The sequence below is a fragment of the Zosterops lateralis genome (genome assembly GCF_965231275.1).
Source record: "Zosterops lateralis genome assembly, chromosome: 12".
In the NCBI taxonomy this organism is placed as follows: Eukaryota; Metazoa; Chordata; class Aves; order Passeriformes; family Zosteropidae; genus Zosterops; species Zosterops lateralis.
This window is the reverse complement of record NC_139772.1, coordinates 4,094,315-4,114,331: the sequence shown is the minus strand read 5'-3', so window position 1 is coordinate 4,114,331 and position 20,017 is coordinate 4,094,315. Positions and strand designations below refer to the sequence as shown.

At 39.3% G+C, this 20,017-nt stretch overlaps 1 protein-coding gene across 6 annotated transcripts in view; it reads left to right on the top strand.

The window, feature by feature from the left end:
• CDH13 (cadherin 13) overlaps nucleotides 1–20,017 on the top strand; it is a gene marked incomplete at its 3' end in the record, with an annotated part of 461,247 nt that overhangs the window by 271,032 nt on the left and 170,198 nt on the right. The gene's annotated exons all lie outside the window — the stretch shown is intronic.

Genomic DNA, 20,017 nt, shown 5'->3' with positions numbered 1-20,017 from the left:
AACCATCCAAGTTGAACTCTTCCCTCATATTATGTGAGCTTTCTGGTGGATTTTGCATTTTCACATAGAGTTCTTCATATCTAAAAACCTGTGGGTATGAAATGCATGAAAAGCTGCTCCTTCAACAGATTAAAATTTTGAAGTAATGTTTATTTACCTCACTTGTGACAAGAATGTAATGAAGATATTGATGATCTTTTCAGCCAAACAAGAAATGTTTCATATTTGTGAGTATGGCTGCCAGTGGAACATCCTTTTTTTATTATCCATAAACTCTCCTTGCTTTTCCTTTTTCCCCACTCCTTATATTGAAGTTTACACTTCTGATTCAGTGGAGATGTTTCTCAGCCCAGCTTCCAGTGAATTCTCCTGTAACAGCTTCATCCATTCTCTCCTATTCCAGCTTTGTATTGGCTCAGGTATCATTTGGCATTTTGATTGTCTTTCCCGTTAGCCAAAGTCTGAATAATTTTTCTCAACTTCCCTTCCCTCCAGGTATTCATCACATTAACCTTCATAACCTCCTTTGCCTGGTGTCAAGAGCACCAATGCTTGCAAAATTATTTTGTGCACAGTTGGACCTGTGGATTCAGGGCTGAATGGAATCAGTCACAGCTCTCAATGCAGAGGGCACCCACACAGCCAGGATTTCCTGGTGTTTACATTTGTTTCTCATAGTTCTTCACAACTTATGGCAGATTTCTTCTAATTATTCATCAGGCTCTGTTAGTTTATCACAGAGGTTATCAGAGAATATCGGAAGGGACCCATTGGCTGTCGTGCAGTTCCAATCAAAGGTTACATTGAACATCTTGATAGAAATCCTGATGTGTTTGTCTGTGAGATTCCTGAGTCTTTTCCTTTGGACTGCAGTTGTGATCTATTTCATTTTTGAAGCTGCAAAAGAAAGGCTTTGCATTGGATGCAAATCTTATTTCTTATCACCTCCAGCCTTGTTCAAGCTCTGAATCCAACCCACTCACTGAAATTCTGCTAAAAATAAAAAAGGCTCAAGTGAGTATCTTGGACTTGTCTTGATGTTTCCTGGACCGAAGTGTAAATGTCCATGGATACCAATAATTCCATGAGAGATGCACAGTTATGTAGAGAAAGATGCAAATATAGAGTGAAACTCATCTGAAGGGTTTAGGGCCTTTTAAAACCATTCAGAGGATATAATTATCTCACTTTAAATTATCCATTACACAGTTCCTGTGTGTTTAGGCCACAGTTTCATCAGTCACAAAACCAGTGGAATTCTCTGGAGACTTTCCACTCATTTATTGACCCTGCAATTGAACTTAGGTGTTGTCTATTCCTCAGGAATATCTGAGAATTAGATAAATAAATCTTGGAGAGAGTTAGAGTCAAAAATTTAAATATGTAAATCTTAATTTTAAAAATCAAGTGAATATTCATATTAGACTTCCCTGGTGTTGCTGTAAAACATATTTTCCAGATTTTTATAGTTTTACAAAGTGACTTTCTTTCCTTAATGATTTGAAAGTCAATTCCTTAATGAGGGAACAACACTGAAATTGCAGTGAAAAGCTGTGCCAAGCCCCTTTTAAGAATCTTTTCTCTATTTGAGATTGGTATAAATCCACCAAAACTGAAGAAAACATGGAAAGAGTGTGTGATTTTTTTGTATTTATTTAATCTGTCTATGAATAATTAAAAAGCCTTTTTGAGCACAGTCCCAGTGAGGATGGTTTGGATGGTGTTTAAATAGGTTTTTTATGTCACTAAGGCCATTCACATTTGTGTGTGTGTGTGATTTTTAAACTCTCAGTAAACACCACTGGTTATTTGGACACCTACAATTTATGTGCCATCACATTTCTGGAGAGGCAAATACCTGCCTATAATTACTGAGAATATAAACTGCATTACAATGAGAATTCATCTGAATTTCAAGCGAGGGCTTGCCAGATCTTATAATTAATGATAAAAATATGCGACTGCTAGGTGATATTGCTACAGATTTATTTCTTGATGTATCATTCCTGGGGAAATTTAATAATATAGTTAGTTACAGTAAATTAGCTCTTTTCAGGGAAAATTGTCATGGTTCTGAAAATAGCCCAGAGTCAAATCCTAACAAAGTACACTCAAATGTGTGCTTAAAGTGACCACAGATGTGCTGAGATTTCTATTAGGTCTTCTTCTGGAGGAACTGCAAACTTGGAGCCTATTTATCATCAATAAATAAATCTGAAGACCAGTAGAATGAGTTTGAAGACAGAAGAACCAGTTTTGATTTGCTGTTTTTTATTTATGCCAGCTCCCATTTCTGTGTGAGGTTGCAGTCAGCATCTGTGTACCAGGAAAATAATGGCTGGGCCGGATTCAGTGACACTGATGGCAATTTTTGGGCTGACTCTAATGGGTTTTGTGTTCACTGTGCTGCTGATTTCTCACGTTTTTAGTTTCCTGAGTTATGACCCAGTTTATTTCCTGTAGATCTGTGATTTTTTTCCCAGCTGCCAGCTCAAGGGTTGAGGATCTGTGTCTTGCAGCATCCTCACCTCAGCACATAGATGGGGGTGACTCCAATCCCATGGATTCCACAGGCAGAAACATTTGGAGATCTCACTCTTAGAGGCTGGAAAGTGGAGGAGGGTTAAATGAACTCGGCAGCCACCTCATTTCTCTCGCTGGAAGCACTTAACAGAAATTATTTTAAACGCATTCTGACACGATGTGACTTACAACAATATGCTGCAAAACCCAGTGGGGGTAAAATCTTAACTGCAGTGGTTTAGCCAAATTGCTTGAGAATTGCATTTATAGGAAGTAACTTGTTTTGTGGGCTGCACAATAGCCCGGATCCATTGCATTCCAGCCAAGGAGCCTGGACTGACAGATGTCTATAAATAATTGCTGGAAATAAAGGGACACTTGGAGACATTTAGAGAGGAAACAGAAGGAATTAAGAAGAATAGCCTGGAGGCTTCTGCAGTATCATAAAATAGTAATTTGTGGAGATGGATAAAGCATGAGGAAGGGGCTGAGTGTCACTGGTAGCTCTGCACTGAAAAGAGTTCAGTGGTTCAGGTAAATCAAAACTGGTGCTGAAATTATTCCTTTTTATTTAGGCTGGTTTGTTGGGGTTTATTTCACACTTAACAGTAAGTTTAATACATAAATTAATAGAAATGGGATTGTATATGATAGATGGAGTCAAAAGAGTCCATGAAAGGCAAACAAAAAACTGGCTGGCCTAGAAAAGTGGCAAAAATAAATTTGGAATCACTGATTTTATACACCTGCTGCCAGCTTTGATACATTTCAAATATTCTGGTACTGTTTTCCTGACTCTCTTTATCTGTGCCTTGCAATCTTTGCTGGCCTGTGGCAGGAGAAGGTCACCAGAGCTGTAAAATTAATCAAATTGCATCAATTTTGGTGAAGTCTCAAAGTCTTCTTCTTCCTTTTGACCTATAAATCCCAGGGGACAGAGGGAAATCAAAGGGTGTGTTTACAAGTTGTCTTTCTGCTGAAAGATTAAAAAATTAAAAAGTCACAAAGAGCCATTAGAAAAGGATAGTAAATGATATAATATCTTTTTATTTAGATAAAAATCTAATCTGGCAGTTTCCAGCCTTGTGATTCTGCCTGCACCAGGGTTAGGGTGACACTTGAGTCTTTTTGTCACAGGAGTTACAGTGTTGTGCATAAATATTTATTTGTTGATATTTTAGTGAGTCGGGTTTTTGCAGTATAAACTTAGAAGTATCTATAGATCTGACCTGCAAAGCAGAAATATCTCAGAAAATTCACCTCAAAACTGTCTCAAAATTAGATGTTTGAACGTGAAGTTTTTTGATTCACAGCACTGCCACTCGCAGCAATACTTAGATTTAGAGGAGATTTGAAATGTCAAATGTTACAAATTTAATTAGGAAACTTAACTGCTATGAGCTCTTGTGGAAAATGAAATAATAAATTGGGATGAAACTGTGGATGAGGAGGCCTGTGAGTCAAAGGAAGCTGGAGAAGGCACAAAACTCCTTTATTTGTTAAGACCAGCATTCCTGCTGGAGATGGAATGCTCAGCCTTGGGTATAACTCAGCAGAGCAGTTTCTGAGTTCCTTTTCTTCCAGATGTGCTCAGCTCTGGGCAAACTTGAAAACTTGCTGATGGCAAACTTTCAACCATCCTTTCTTGGGATTAATCATCTGTATTTCAGCAAAACTCCACTCGCTGCCTCAGAATCCTTTGTAATCTGGCCTGTAAATGTAACGGATGTGAACTAGGTAGAAACATCTGTAATGTCAATATTTAAATTTCCAAGCAGAAGCCAAGCAGCAGCCAGGCTAATTATGCACAGCTGCTTTGTATATCCCAGTAGGAAATTTTTCCCAGATCTGTGTGGAATAAAATACAGCTGTATATGAATATGGTTATTGTGGCTATGTATATATATATATATTTAATATGTATGATGTGCATATATTGCAGAGAGATGAGGATATATAGACACAAATATCTGATCTTTTATTAGGGATTCTGGTATATTTTATTTACTGTGTGTGTGCATGATGGACAGAAGATATATGTATTTATTAATAATTTATTTATAATATAATATTTATTGATAATTGCATCATGGCAGACAGAGCTGTACCTCCACTGTAATCTGCCAGTTGGAAATTGAGAGGAATAACCCATTAAAGCACTGCCAAGTAATTAACAGGTTCCCAGGTATACAAGTGTGGTTACACCAGTGCATTTGGAGGAAATGAAAATAATCTCATGTGTAGCAATTAGCAGTTCCCTCAGCCTGGCTCTGTGATAGGAGTGTCTGGGAGCAGGAGGCTGCAGCCCACTCCAGGGCTCAATTATTCCTGATTTCCTGCAGAAAGAGGTTGAACCCAGCAAAGACTCCAGGTAGAATTACTGGTCTGCTTGGGAGGGCTGGAAATGAGTCACCTTCTTCAGTCCCAGCCAGAAAATTCCCTTTGCCTTCCTGCACAGGTGATTGGTATGCTCACTGCTAAAATGAGCTTTTTTTTGCTTTTCCATAGTTACACATAAGATATCCCAAAAATCAGCCTTATGGCCAGGTCAGCATCAATGCCTGGTGTTAAAGGCTGCAAAGGCATTAACAGGTGATGCTGTTTTACACCACAACAACACAGACTGACCTCAGAAGGCTGGAAATGACTCCTTTATTTTTGAATGTGTCTCCCTTTTATACTATTTTACACAGACCAATCTGATTGGTGACACAAAGACAAACCTCTTCACTCACATTGGTCAAACCAGAGGGACATCAAGAAGAAAGTCCCTTCTAGGGAAAGAATGTAAACAAACTTCCAGTTACAAAACCACTTCTGTTTACAGAAAATTCCCTGGGAAAGGAATTTCAGAAACTCAAAACATCTCAGGCACAAACCAGGGCTACAGACAGGAAGTAGTGAAGTACTCACACTCCCCTGCACAGAGCTGTGATGGTTGGAATTTTGGCTACTTTTTCACTATAGCTCAGGTTCATGAAATAAAAATGAGTATGTTTCTTAATTAAAGAACTATTTTATTTTTTTTTTTAAATGCTGGAGTCCTTGCTGGGTACTGGAACACAAGGGCTCAAGTGAATTTGTGCAAATTGGGATGTAATTGTTTGCAAAAGGAAATTTATGCACTAATTTACTTACCAGTGGTTTTTGCACCTGGGCTTTTGCACCTGCTTTGTGCATCTCCTGTTCTCTCAGAAGAGAGAGGGATGAGTTTTAAAGCTCCAAGCACTTTGGACACATGAGATAAACTCATCCATGTAATCAATAAATAGAAGGATCCTGCAGTCAGTCCCAGGAAAGCATTATCTGAAAAAAAAAAAAAAAAAAAAAAAAAAAAATCCTTCTGGCTGTGTGGCAGCCTGCAGAGAGGGAGCGTGCTGCAGCCCTCTGGGCAGGCTTTATTAGTGGTATAAACCCTCAGCTTGTGTTTATACACTTCTAAATCACCCTTTGTGGATATTGCCTGGCCATCCCCTCCGTGCAGGCTCTGCAGGAGTCAGGGGCCTGGCAGCATCCACACCACCATATTTCATCCAGGTCTTTTAAAAGTGCATGAAGAGGGTGATAAATCCCCAGAACCTGCAATCATGTGCCAGAAATGGATGATGTGGTTCGAGGCTGGGACGCTGCAGTCGAAGCCCCATCCCCTCCTGCCTCACCCTGGTATAAATCCCAGCCTGGTGTCCCCAGGGGTGGTGACAGGGACATGGTCCCCTCTGACAGCAGGGCTGTGCTGTGGCCACTGCTCCAAGTGCCAAAGCTAAAAACGCCAATAAATAAATAGTCAGTGCAGGCAGGGTTTGCCTCAGTGTGCAGTGCCAATAGACAGAACCATCCTGCTGGTATTGGGGAAGAGAAAGATGCAGCTGAATGGAAAACTCACCACTGCACAAAGGATTATTTATTCCTTGGCAGGTTAACCTGAGCAATTTTCCCAAATTTTATTTGAAAGGTAGATAGTGCCTTTAAAAAAACAACCCCCCCACCCTGCCCCAAAAAAACCAAAACGAAACAAAACAAAACAAAACAAAAAACAAATAAACAAAAAAAGAAACACCAACCCCCCAAACAAACAAACAAACAAACAAACAAACCCAAAAAAACTCACAAAACCCCACAAAACCCCAAAAAAACCCACCAAAAAACCCACAATCCACACAGGACTCCCCCCAAAAATAACTCCTTCCAAACTCCCCCAAACGAACCCTAAAAAAAGGAGAAAAAAAAAGTGTTTTTTAAAATGTAGGTTCACATTTTTCTTTATTTTTTTACTCATTTCTCCCTTTATTTCATGTCCTCAAAGTTTTTCTTCTTTCCCCACCATTAAATATAGAGCTTGGGGTTTAAATTGCAGTCTGTAATCCCATGAAGTCAAAAAAGAGTTGCACACTCCCCTTGGAAGAGTGAAGGCAATTGCAATAGGAAAGGAAGCCCTAGTGAGAATAAACCCACAGTAATCTATTTTGGCAGTATGAGAAAGTTGTGGTATTTTATAGGAATATTCAGAATAGTTCACTTGGCTTTAAGATATTGAGCACAACTTCTAGAAAAAAAGCACTTTTTGACTTCTTCATTCAGATCACATCTGTTAAATATAGAAAATGTCCCCTTTGCACACCACTATCCATTTCCACACACAGTGGCACTATTTCTCTGTAGCACTCTTCCACAGCTGTCCACCAAAAATAGGTGGGAAATTACATTTATTTTTAGAAATCAAGCCCTCCTGGCGAGCACCACTAACGCGCTCGAAAGTAAAGCAGGAGAGGCTTTTATGAAATGACACATTTGTCCCTGAAGAACTTCCTGGAAACCTTGAAAAGTTTATGATTGGCTTTCTTGTGGAGGGAAAGGGAGAAAGGTGCTGTCAGCCGGTGCTGAGCTGGATTCACACTTGGGCAATGTGATAGACGGGGTTGAAGGTGAGAGCTCACAGTTCCTGCCTTCAATCCATCTCCTGCTGGCACACGTTGGAAACTCCAGCAGAAATGTGTCTTTTAAATGTGGTTTGGAGAAAATATTAACAGATACATATTCAAGGCAGTGATTTTTGGGCACATAAATGCAGATCACCATTGCTCTGATTTAAGCACAGAGCAGTAAAATATATTAAATAATCTTTTGATGGAGAATACTTGACTTCGGTTCCATGTTTCAGTTGTACAAGTCAAAGCTATGAAGGCAAAAAAACATTTTGATTCCAAGGTAAAAAGAGAAAATAACTTGGGTAAATAATTTTAACTGATTTTTTCATCAATCCTTACTTATAATACTTAAAAACCACTTGTAGTTTGGAAAGGGAAATAACTGTGTGCTAAGAATTGTGTTGGTGACAATAGTGGATGTTTTCTTCGACAGCTTTGTCCCAGCTTTTAAATCTGTGTTTAAACAGTGTGAGTACACAGAATGTTCTGTTCTAAAATTAGTGTGGGTAAACCATGATTTTAAGAGCACTAGAAGTATTTAATTATTGTCTTAAGACACAGGAATATTATTAAATATGTGATTACATATAACAATATTTGCCATGCAAACATTATGGCAGCACATAAAACACTTCCAAGAGAAGAGATGCACATTACTGGATGGAAATGTTTCCATTTCCTCAGTGGAATCTCTGAGAGAAAAATAAAAGATGATTCCCATTATAAAGGCAAAGAGCACAGTCTACTTTTAATGTAATTTCATTTTAATCATCAAAAGCATTGTCAGGAAACTTGGCAGGGAAATTTATTTTTAACCTGGTTTTGAAATTGAGAGCCACACCTCAAGACAAAGCTACTTTAATTAATGAAATAATTGGCAATACACCGCAGGTCTTATTCACAGAGTCATATGATTACTCATTCAATTAATATATTATGAATTTTCTCCCAGTCTACCCCAGGGTATAATTTCATTAAGCACACATGGAATCTGTATTTCTTGGTCTTGCTGCTTTAGGCTCTCAAAGGGCAGAGTTTAGTTAAACTCACAGAGGGAGGTAAGAAAGATGCATTTCCCCAATTGAGTAGGGGCAAAAAACAAAAAAAACCCCAAAAAAACCCCCCCCCAAAAAAAAAAAATAAAAAAAAAAAAAAAAAAAAAAAAAAAGGGCAACCAAAACTCCCCAACTCTGCACATTCATTTCATCTAACTCTTTTTACTTCTCTCAAATGAAGATTTGTTATTTGCTGCTCCAAACAGAAATGTCTCATCTGCAGTGACAACCTTTGGACTTTGAAAATATTGCCAGTCTCAGTATGTTTTTACAACCTGAATTTCAGGATGTTTGATTAAAAAGGAATCCCTCGAACACTCTCTCTCTTTTACCACTGCAGGTTATAAATACAGTCTCTTTCTTTAAAGGAGCTTTAAATTTTTAAAGAGGTGTTATTTAAATGTTTTTTATCTGTCATTTCTTGCCATCAACCCTGTGCTGCTGTGGTGTATCTGAGAAGTTCGGAAGGCAGAGTGTCTGTGAGAGATCTCTTTGTGGTTTGCTCTTGAATGACAATCCCTCGTGTCAGCTGGGACTGGCAGATTGTGAAATCAGGAGGAATGGCAGTGACATTCATACAGGCTCGCTGTTGCTAAAAGCCCATGTACTACAAATCTGGGTCTTTGGAGATGGAATTGGCAACTATCCCTGTTCAGCACAGCAAAAACCCTCTGTGCTACATCACCAGCTCTTTGATTCAGAGTGTGGCCATAATGTAGGCCTGGATTTTCCAGAATATACAACATTTCAGAAGGTTGTCAGCATCTCAGCTCGATTCTGTATGGGACTTTGCTTTCAGGATTTAATTCACTACCTTAATTTTCTTTTATATTTTGTTGCATGAGCCTTTAATTAACGTCATTGATCTGGCAGGTTGAATTCTCCAGCACCTGCAGCACCTTTGCTGGAAAGCTTCATGCCTAAGTACTGCTACCCAAAGCAGTCTGCAAATTCCCTGAGTCAGCACCTAGGTAGCATTTTTTACTCTTCAAAAAGTTCTCCTCTGGGGCAGAGCACCAATTATAAAAATGCAATCACAGCAGTTGCGTGATATTAAAATAAAACTTATGCTGTAGCACATAATAGCAAATCAAACTATTAAACACTACAGAGTTTCCTCCTGTATGCAAGAATAGGTTCTTCCTCCCACAGGCTGTGGAAGTGCCAAAGTCAGAGGGATTTTAACCTTTGCAGGGTTGGGCTGGGGATGGGCTGGGGTGGAGCGAGCCCTGGAATCACAGAATAAAGAATAGTTTGGGTTGGAGGGACCTTAAAGCTCATCCCATTCCATCCCCGCCATGGGCAGGGAGATCTTCCGCTATCCCAGGGTGCTCCAAACTCCATCCAACCTGGCCTTGGACACTTCCAGGGATCCAGGGGGAACCACAGCTTCTCTGGGCACCCTGTGCCAGGGCCTCACCACCCTCTCAGGGGCAATTCCTTCCCAATATCCCATCCAACCCTGCCCTCCTTCAGTTTAAAACTATGTCCCTGTCCTGTCACTAGCTGCCCTACAAAAATCCCTGTCCCTCCTTTTGATAAGGATGAAGCCAGCATGAGTGGAAAAGGGGTGAGCACCCTAGTGATGCATTTAATTGAACTTGCTTTGGGTTCTTCCACTAACACAGAGGAGTTCATTATCTTAAGGCTGAAAAATGGTATTGGGTTCTTGGGATCTGGGATCTGCATTCCACTGAGACACTGGGTAATCCCAGTGCCAGCAGCAGCTGAGGAAAAGTGGTTTAAGGTTTTGGTCTGACAAATTCTGTAAAAGTATGAACAAGTTGAAGGACTACTCAGAGGAATTGTGCTGGAGAGAAAGCTCATAACCTAAACCTGCTCTGAGAATTTCTGATAAACAGTGGCCAGACACTGAATGAATATTCATATAAACAGAAAAATTAGAAATAACACTAAAATAATGTAATTCTGTTAATGGAGGGATCTGAAATACTGAAATGCCTCTGGTGTGGCTGTGAGCAAATGGATTTAGCACTGGTTACCATCACTGCTGTATAAAGTTATCAAAACAGATGCAGGTTTAGCAAGCAAAGTTAGCAAAAAATTTAATCAACGTACCATGGGCAGTGCTGATCATGTCACGTCAACACTTTGTGCAGATGGGATGAGCGCTCCTCAAAATCTGACTGGGCAAAATTTGACACAGGAGCTGGGTTCCCAGCTGTGGCAGAGAAGGGCCTGGAAAACTGAAGCAGAGAAAAAACATCAGCATGTTTTAACAGACAGGCTAATGGATCATGAAATTGCAGACATTACTGTTTGGGCACACTGGCGAGCATTGTTTTGCAAACTTCTTGGTTTTGTTAATTTAAACAGTTTTGCCTCCTTGATTTTAAGCTGAACTCTATCATAGCTACTGTTAGAGAAAAAAAAAAACTCTACAGTACTCAAAATAATTATAAGACCAAAAAAGATAGACGTGCCTCTTGGGCTTGTTATAATCTTGCTTATTTGGCAGTTTCATTTGGGGAGGTTACACTTTCAGCAGGCTTGGTGTGTGCTGCAGGCTTACTAGGAGAGAACTAAAGAATTGAAAATTTGATCGTATATTCTTAGCCAGGGAAAAAAAGAAGTTAATAGTGTAGCTTTTCTTTTCCAATTTCATTTTTTTGAAGGCTTGCCTTTGCTAGTTAAGATAATATAGTTTATCCATCCTTTGGGCTCTTATTTTCTCATTGCTACAGCTGTATCCCAGAAAGTCGAAATTATCAGCTTCAGGCTTCATTGCTATTGAATAAAGTTTTAACTCATTTTTCTTTTCTCTTTTTTTTTTAAATTTTTTTTTTTATTATTCTTCTGGCTGAAGAATCCTTTTGGAAGCAAGCAGGCAGGCAAGCCTTCTGCTTTCCCCCTCTCTCTGCTTTGCAGGTTAAAATTTGTATGTCAGTTCCTTTACAAGTAGCTGCTCCAACTGCAAAGTGCAAGGGAAGGACATCAGAATTCTGAGTGTTTTCCTGGATCACTGTGTAGATTAAAGCAGCAGTTACAGCATTATTAACATTCTCCTCAAAGCAGGGTGAGCAGAGGAGCCCGTGCAGTGCTGGAGCAGCCCCAGCACAGGCACATCCCCAGCTGCTGATTGTGCCACCTCCTGCCAGGCACCACAATTTGGAAACCCATTGCTCAAAGAACCTTTGTTCAGAGTGTTTTCGCTGCTGAATGGAGATGTCTCTCTCTCCTAAATGAAACTAAATCAAGTTTCCTGGAAAAGGCAGAGATTGTTTTCTCAGAACTCATCCAGGGAGAGACGTTCTCCCGCCCAGGCTGTAGCAGGGAGTTTGTTCATGCCCACCATGGCTGGCTCTATATTAAATATATTGTTCCATAAAAAGTGTTGTGATATTTACTCAGTGCTGGTACATCTTTCTATTACTTTGGTGTGCCCTGAGGGGTTCAAACACTGTGTGCTGGAGTAGAGGAAAAAAATATTCCTCGGCTTATGGATTTTAGCCTCTTTCATAAGCTGTGAGGATGGGTAGTGGTGATGCTGCTAAAATGCTTCTAAATTTGCTTGGGCTGCAGCAGCCAAAGGAGTGAAAACATTATAAAAAAACCCCAAAAAACAAACAAAAAAAAGTGTTAATTAAGAGAAAGTGAAAGAAGCAAAGGTTTCTTTGTTCTTGTGGATTTTCTCTTGCCAATCTGGTATACCTTAGCTGCAGGCTAGTCCCTCACAGGCCCAGGAATTACAACCTGTTGAATGCTAACTCGGTGGTGTGGACCAATACTAATGAGGATCTGTGGAGCAGCCTCCTCGTTCCTGCCAGCCAAAGGGAGAAAAGAAGGGTATTTCATGGTTTGCTACTCTGCCTAGGGACACCCAATTTACATATGGCCTAAAACTGCTGATCAGAGCTAATCTCCCTGATCATTATAGCTTGAAGAAAGGTTTAATATTCAGATGTTCTGAAGGGTTGTTTTTTTTTTTTCTAAACAAAAATAGGCTGCATGAAAAGTGGGCCATTGGCAAGCCAGGACTGTGAGCTGCTGCCAAGAATTTTAATGGCCTGATGCTAAAGCACCGAGGACTTGTGCTCCAGCAAAACTTTTTGTAGTTTTTCTCACAGATACTTGTTCATTTTATTCTGTTGTCTCAAGCCTGAACTGAAGCACTCTTTTTTTTCCCCAGACTGATCTGAGGGGACTTCAGAGATCAAGGGACTGTGGGATGTGGCTGCCTCATAAAGCCTTGGCAGCAGATGTGGCTGTTGTGGCTGCCATGGGATGTCCTTAAATCCTCCTCTCCTTGACAGTTTTCCTAGTGGGATGTGTCAGTTTGCAGCTGATGTTGTCTCTTCGCTCCTGTCAGGGAGAGAAGGGACACAAAGATTTTTGGGGAGTGGGAATAATCCTCATTTCTCCTTGCTTTTGTTTTAAAGGTGCGCAAATTAATCGCCAGGTTTTGTCTTTAATTCTCTGTGATCCAGGGCTCAGGACAACTGGGAATTGAGGGGAATGTGCCCACTGAGAATGGTGCTTGCTGCCTCACTCTCCCAAAATTCTAATTTAGGTCAAATTTCTGAGAAAACCAGAACCAGCCAGTTGATTTCTAACTGACTTCCTGCAAGTGGCAGGATTTACTCCATGAATCCATTTAGGTTTCATCCCTAGATGTATTTACAGATCTCCTGTAGTACAACTTCCATCAGCATTGTGCAGCGTTTGCTTTTATCCAGTAGCTAAAAAATTAACACCTTTCATCTTTGCTTTGTAGTGCAAAGGGAGAGACACTTTCAAGAAATTAAAATCCTGGTCAAAAATTGCAATTGCACCTGCAATTATTTTTTTTTCCCCACTGAAAATAGACTGGGGGAAAAAAGTGTTATTTTCATGGGTTTTTCTGTTTTGTTGGGTTTTTTGGGCTTTTTTTTTGTTGTTGTTGTTGTTGTTGTTGTTGTTGTTGTTGGTCTTTGGTTTTGGTGGTTTTGTTTTGTTTTTGGTTTTGTTTGGTTTTTTGGTTTTTGGGGGTTTTTTGGTTTTGGTTTGGTTTGGTTTGGTTTGTTGTTTTTTTTTTTTTTTTTCCTGGGGCAATAAAAAGCAAAAAAACTAAAAAAAATGAGCCACTGTGTTTTGTGGAGAGACAAACACTGAAATGTTTTCAGGGACTGCTGGCCATGAGGAGGAGCTGGTGGGGTCTCTGTGGTCGCTGTGTTTGCCCCATCCCTCCCACGCTCTGTCCTATGGCTCCTCTCTGATCTCGGTGCAGAATCTTTCCTTTTTCTGATCTCGGTGCAGAACCTTTCCATTTTCTGCTCTCGGTGCAGAATCTTTCCTTTTTCCTGTAGCCCATCTGGGATGCCTCACACCTCCCAGAGCAGCACGTTTCCTCACCTCCCTGACCCTGCCCTGCTCGTGTTGAGGAACAGTCTCAGAGTTCTCCAGAGCTCAGTGTGGATAAAGGCAGGAATTGAAATAATTTTTGCCTCACAGCACTGTTGACCTCTTCTGCTGCGTGCTTCCTCTTGTGTTAAATTGCAAACTCCACAAGATGAGTTTTGTAACTTTATCTTTGTTTAATTTATTTCTTAAGGGGCATTGATTTGGGGAAAATTTTTTTTTCCCCTTGAAATGTGTAAGAAATATTTTCAGGCGAGCACTTTGGATATTTGAAGTGGCTTTGATAGTCTCAGCTTTGATGTGAGTTGTGACCTTGTGGTCTGTGGCACAGTAAGAACTTTATGGCCCATAAGCTGCCAAGAAATGTGTATTTCTATGTGCTGGAAGGTGGCACTTTTTGGAATACATTCTTGCTTGTGTAAATACATATTCAGTGTCTTTTGTTGCAAATCACTGTTGAAATCCCATGAAAACTGCTCTGAGGTACTAATTCTTAATTTTTCCTGAAGTTTGCTGAGCACTTTTATATATATATATATATAATATATATTTTTACTTTTAAACAAATCCCTTGAAATTTTCAGACCAGTTTTGGAGACCACTGACACAGGATGCAGCAGTTGTGACTCCTACTTTTGACTTTTCGAGTTAATTTTTCAAGAAGATAATTAGGTTTTTTGTGTGGTTGGGAATGGCTGCCACACTTGGCAACTGCAAGTTGCTACGGAGATATTTTCTGTTGGCTTGAAAAGGTGAATGATGGTGTTTGGATGTGCTCATCACTTACCTGGAGTGTGTAGATGTGTATCTACATCTTAATTCATAAATTTCCACCGTGTGGTTGAAATTTAATGTTTATTATAGTCAAGTAAAATGGTTTGAATTCCCAATTCTGAAGGTTCCTTTCAGAGTCAGACAAATAACTCTGCATTATCTGTGTCAAGTTTTAAAATGATTAAAAACATGAAAATTACCTCTTGTCGATGAAACAATTCATTTATCATTTGGGATGTGAACAGAGATGGTTGACAAGAAGTTCATGGGGTGTGTGTAGGTCTGATAGAAAGGAGAGAGAAATTTGGCCTCACTACAGGTTGGAGTAGATTTGTTAGTGAGAAAATACTGACTCCTTTGTATGCAGATTATGTATATGTATATATGGAGAATATGTATTTGGGAGAACTCCAATGATGAGCAGTCCTAAATCTTTTAGCAGTGAAAATAAAAAATCTATAGGGAAGGGATCATTAAGAGATTCTTAGGTAGTTCTAGAAGAACGTCCCGAGTTTTAGAAAGTTCATGTTGTATTTTGTTACCTTAATGCACAATATGAACCCCTCCAAGGATCTCCCAAGTGTCCTGCAGGAAGTAACTGGCTGCAATATTAGAGGCAATGAAATGCACAGTATTCACAATTCCTCAGTCCCACAGTGCTCAAGGCTGCATTAATATTTACATTATGGAAATTAATTTTTAAATGCTGAATAATGTTGAACCCAGTGTTATCTTTATAACATTTATTATAATAGAGCTTGTGGAATTTTGTGAAAATATACAGGGAATTAATAATTCCCTCTAATTACTGGAGGAAGATCTAATACTTTAAATGTGATATTTTATAAGTTATTAATGCTTTTTTGAAATGGCCCTCGAAACCCAAATGGTCATATTGGTACACATTATCATTGTAATAGAGACAATATTGAGATAGAAAGTCTGCTTAGAGAACTTTGGGCGTGATTTTATTCTTTAAAATTGTTGTTCATTTCGAGGTGAAACACAGCTCCTGGGGAATACATTGGGAGCTTTGCCATCAAGCCCAAGATGAAGATTAAGCCTTTAAAATGTTTAAAGAACAGTGTCCAATTATAATCAACAGTGTCCAAGTATAATCAATATCTGCAAAAATAAAATAAAAAAAAAAGAAAAAAAAGAAAAAAAAAGAAGGCAAGAATTTAAAATGTGGTGGGTGCTGGGTCTTGCACCAACAAACCTCTGCAGCAACCTTCCCATCGAGGCAGTAAAAATAAAACAGGCAGAGCTGTGGAGTGGGAGGATTGATGTGATGCACGAGATGTGGATCACAGCTCGGTGCTTTACTTCCCTCTAGAGTCAGTGGGAGGAAATCAGTGACTCCAGAGGTGACAAATCCTCCTCCAGCGAGCCCGTGGGAGCCGTGAAATGTTCACTGACCACTGAACCAAATGTCACCCATCCACTCCAGCTGGATGTCATCAGCTTAGAGGCAACTTCCAAAGCCAAATCAGAGTTTGTCATGGCATTGGTTTGATGTCTGGCATGTTTTTACTCAGGCAGGGTAAACATTTGGTTGGTTACTCAGACTTTTAAATCACTGGAATCACGGATATCTAATTCTTGTAATGATCATGTTGGGCTACAGAGAAGTGAAATGAAGGAATGGGAACTCAAAGTTCAAAATTTCTCTATTTGCTCTTATTTCATGGTTGGTTTGCTCATTTGTTTATTTGTTTTACTGGATTGGAAGCTCTGCTCAGTCATGACCTGTGTGTACAACATCCAGGATCTCAAACCTGCAGTTTTGGCTCCCTGAAACTTTGCATGGTTTTTATCAAATTTGAGGAATATTTTTAACTTAAAACCTTTTTAACTTAAAACCTTAAAAAAAAGGGAAAAAGGGGAACCAAATATATTCCATTCTCTTTTTAAGGACAGCTTTGTGAAGTTATAAAATATATTCTTTTTAATTTAAAGGGGAACATTTCTTTGCATCTATATATTTCTTTTAATTCTTATATTTCATTAAGATAATTGATTTATGGTCTTGAATACTCCTCTTTAATTTCACCAGTGAAAAAAATATTCTGTAGTTGTATCAACTAAACAAGCTAAGTCTCACTTTAAGAAGATTAGATTTGGTTTTGACTTTGATCTTCTTTTCACTTCACTTGCATACACTTTTAATTTGCTTGTTTTTAGCAAATATACTTTTGCTTTAAACACAAATCTAGGTAAAAAGTATGAATGTTTGTACCAGAAAAATCACCCAATTCTGAGGTGAAAAGATAAAAGTCAAGATGAAGTGTTTTTTTTTCTATAAAAATACCTTTATATAATATCCCAACATGTCAAATGCAGTACAAATTGCTAAGTTTACTCCATTTACTTCTTATACAGCTTTTGACATTATACCCACCTGTTATGTAGGGTAAAGGAAGGTGAAATAAAATTAAGAGAAATGGTAAACAGGAAGGAAAGCAGAATATTTAACTCAGTGTAGAGGTTCAGTTTCCATATGAGCACAAAAAAGCTGCTCTTTTCCTGATCTCAGTGACACAACAGTCACTGTGTCTGTCTCTATAAATATTTCAGAACTACTAAACCTCTTGTAGGTTCTTGAGTTTCTCCCTGTGAGATAATCATCTGTGCTACTTCTGTTTTATACACCATGAAATTAGAAAGGTTACAGCCTGTTCAGCTTTTTTGCCTTTTGCTAATTAATCTCACAAAGCCTTCCTGAATGGTTTTTATCATCTCAGCTGGAAAGAGAAGCCAGAAAATGCCACAGTGAGGGTTCAGTGGTGGGTGCTGGCAGTGTCCATTCCACACAGTGAGTGTGTGGCTCCATTTCTTTGCTGTTCAGGTGGAAAGCACCTCATTTATTATTGCAGAGGGCAGGGGATGGCGAGGGAAAGAGGGTGGAGTGAATAAACCAGGGACTGAGAGTAGAACTAAAAACAAAAAGCCAACAAAACCCACTTTTATTTTAATGACAAACCTTAATAAAGTTTACTGCTTACCATTAGCTCTTCCTTCCCCCAACAACACCAGTGGCACAAGTCGTTTATTTCCTTTTGGCTCAGCACATGGTTTTTTGCTTTTTACATGACTTTTCCTGTGTTATTTACCACAGATGAGTTAATGGCAGACTGGAAATGCACCAGGCACTGACTCAAGCTGTCTTCTCTCTCTACAATATCTTTATATAAAACCCATCCTTTAGTGGTCTCACAGTAAAAACACTCGATAAGAACCAAGCTGATGGTACAATTAATTTTTATTGGGTAACAGGCTTCTCCTTGTAAACTTGGTTATTTGGGAGTTCTGTGGACTACAAGGAAAACTCTATAAAATTAACTGTAAAATGATCTGTCCTCATTTCTTCCAACAAGAGAGCTCAAATAACCTTTAATGTGATACCCTTTAAACAGTTTATTTTCACCCAGAACTGTAACCCAGAATATTGAAAGCAGTGCAGTGTAACAGCTTCTGAACCCCCAGTGTCATTTGTAGGTCCAAGATTCCCCAAACAATTCCCAGTTTTCTAGTACCAAAGAGATAAGCAACGACCTAAAGAGATGCTCATATTGTAGAATTCTACAGAGATAAGCAAAGACCTAAAGCTGGGAGAGGGCTGAAGGAGCCAGACTATGGATTTGCTGGATATTGGGTGTTTGGGGATGGTTCAGCAGGAATTGGAAAGCAGACAGATGTAAAGTGATGTGGATTTGCATGTGCTGCATGCTGCTCCACTTTATCTTAGAATAAAGATCATTTTCCTTAGGGTTGGTGGTTATCTAGCTTCAATTCAGAAGTTCTTTGATAGCTTTGCACTATCACTGACAGAGGGAAAATATTTTAATTGGTAATTTGCAGGCAGATTGGCACTACTTCTGGATATTTTCTTCTTGAAAAAATTATGTTGCTAATGCTGTCCTTTACACTCATATAAAATTCAAGCTGAGGTTCTTAAAAGTTCTCTGACTTAACACTTGTCACTTAATCAGCTCTGCGTGTCCTCTTAAATCTGCTTTCCAAAGGCTGCTCTTCTTCAGATTCTGCAAAGTCGAGGTCTGAAATAGAGGAGGGGTAGCTGTGGTTGGATAAGATATTAAATTTTCAAAGAAGAAGAACAAAAAAAAACCCCAAGCCCCCAAAATAGTCATAGAGGGTGGAAGAAACACCTGATCTTGTGGACAGGAGACACAAAACTGCCCTGGCAAAGCCTTGTCCTGTCTCTCTGCAAACTCCTCTGGTGACACTGGGCCAGGGGATTTCCTTTTTCAGGAGGAGAAGATGCAATTGTTCTCCAAAGGATTCTCCAGACAAAAACACTGCCAGGTCCAAGGTGCTTTAAAAGATACAGATTTTCTTTTTTAAAAACTTCCACGTCTACCAATTTTGGAGAAGAACTTGATAGTCCTTAATGCTGCTGAACAATGGGGAAAGGACTGAAAAGGAGCTCAAGGAACATTCCTGCCTTGAAGAGCCCTCACTATGAGTTTTTCTTGTGTGAGGTTACAATTTCAGTCTCAAAATGCGCTTTTAAACGTGGTTTTGCCAATTCTCCCCAATGTTTCTACAGTGAAGTGCAAGAGACTCACCAGTTTTGAGGCTCCTTCTCTCATTAAACACCCACACCAGATTTACCAGCACTGCTCCCTGCTGGGCTGACAGAGGTCCCCAAACACATGTTCCTTCTCAGGAGAGGAACAAAATGTGCTTTATGGATGGTGGGTTTGTTTCCAGAGAGGGTGAGTGAGGAAAGCACAGTTATTTGCCAGCCCTGCTGGTAAATCGGATTTGTGACAAAGTTACCACGGACTAATTTGAATTTGGAGTAAAAGGAAGAGCAGTTCTGTGTGTCTCTATACAGTAGCTGCTGCATCAATCATAACTAACAAGTACTTAGCTTTCTCTTAGAGGTAATTGCAGATATGTTTACATTTTGCATAAAAAGAAATGGCCAATCTAATCTTAAAATCCACAAGTGCTGGAATGAATCAGCCTCGCAGCCTGTCTCCCTTGTTAATCTTCTCTGCAGACAGGCAGCTTGGCAGAGCAAGGAAATGTATCTCTGCAGCAAATGTATCTCTGTGCTTGATTCAAACTAAAGTTGAAATGTTTAATAGGATGAATATTTGAATTTAATTATATTTTATACCACGGAGATAACATTGCAGGCATCTATTAAGAAAGGAAACCTGGTCCTTCATTTTGCCCATAAATTCTGTCTATGATGAATGCTGGGACAGGAGTATAAGCCAATATATTTCCTCAGCTGCCTCCCTAAACATTAAAGTGACATAAAATGCCCAATGATCTGGAACTCCTTTGCCTTGAGACCTCTGTTAACAAGACTTTCAGCTGTGGCATTGGAGGACAGGGATTATTGGG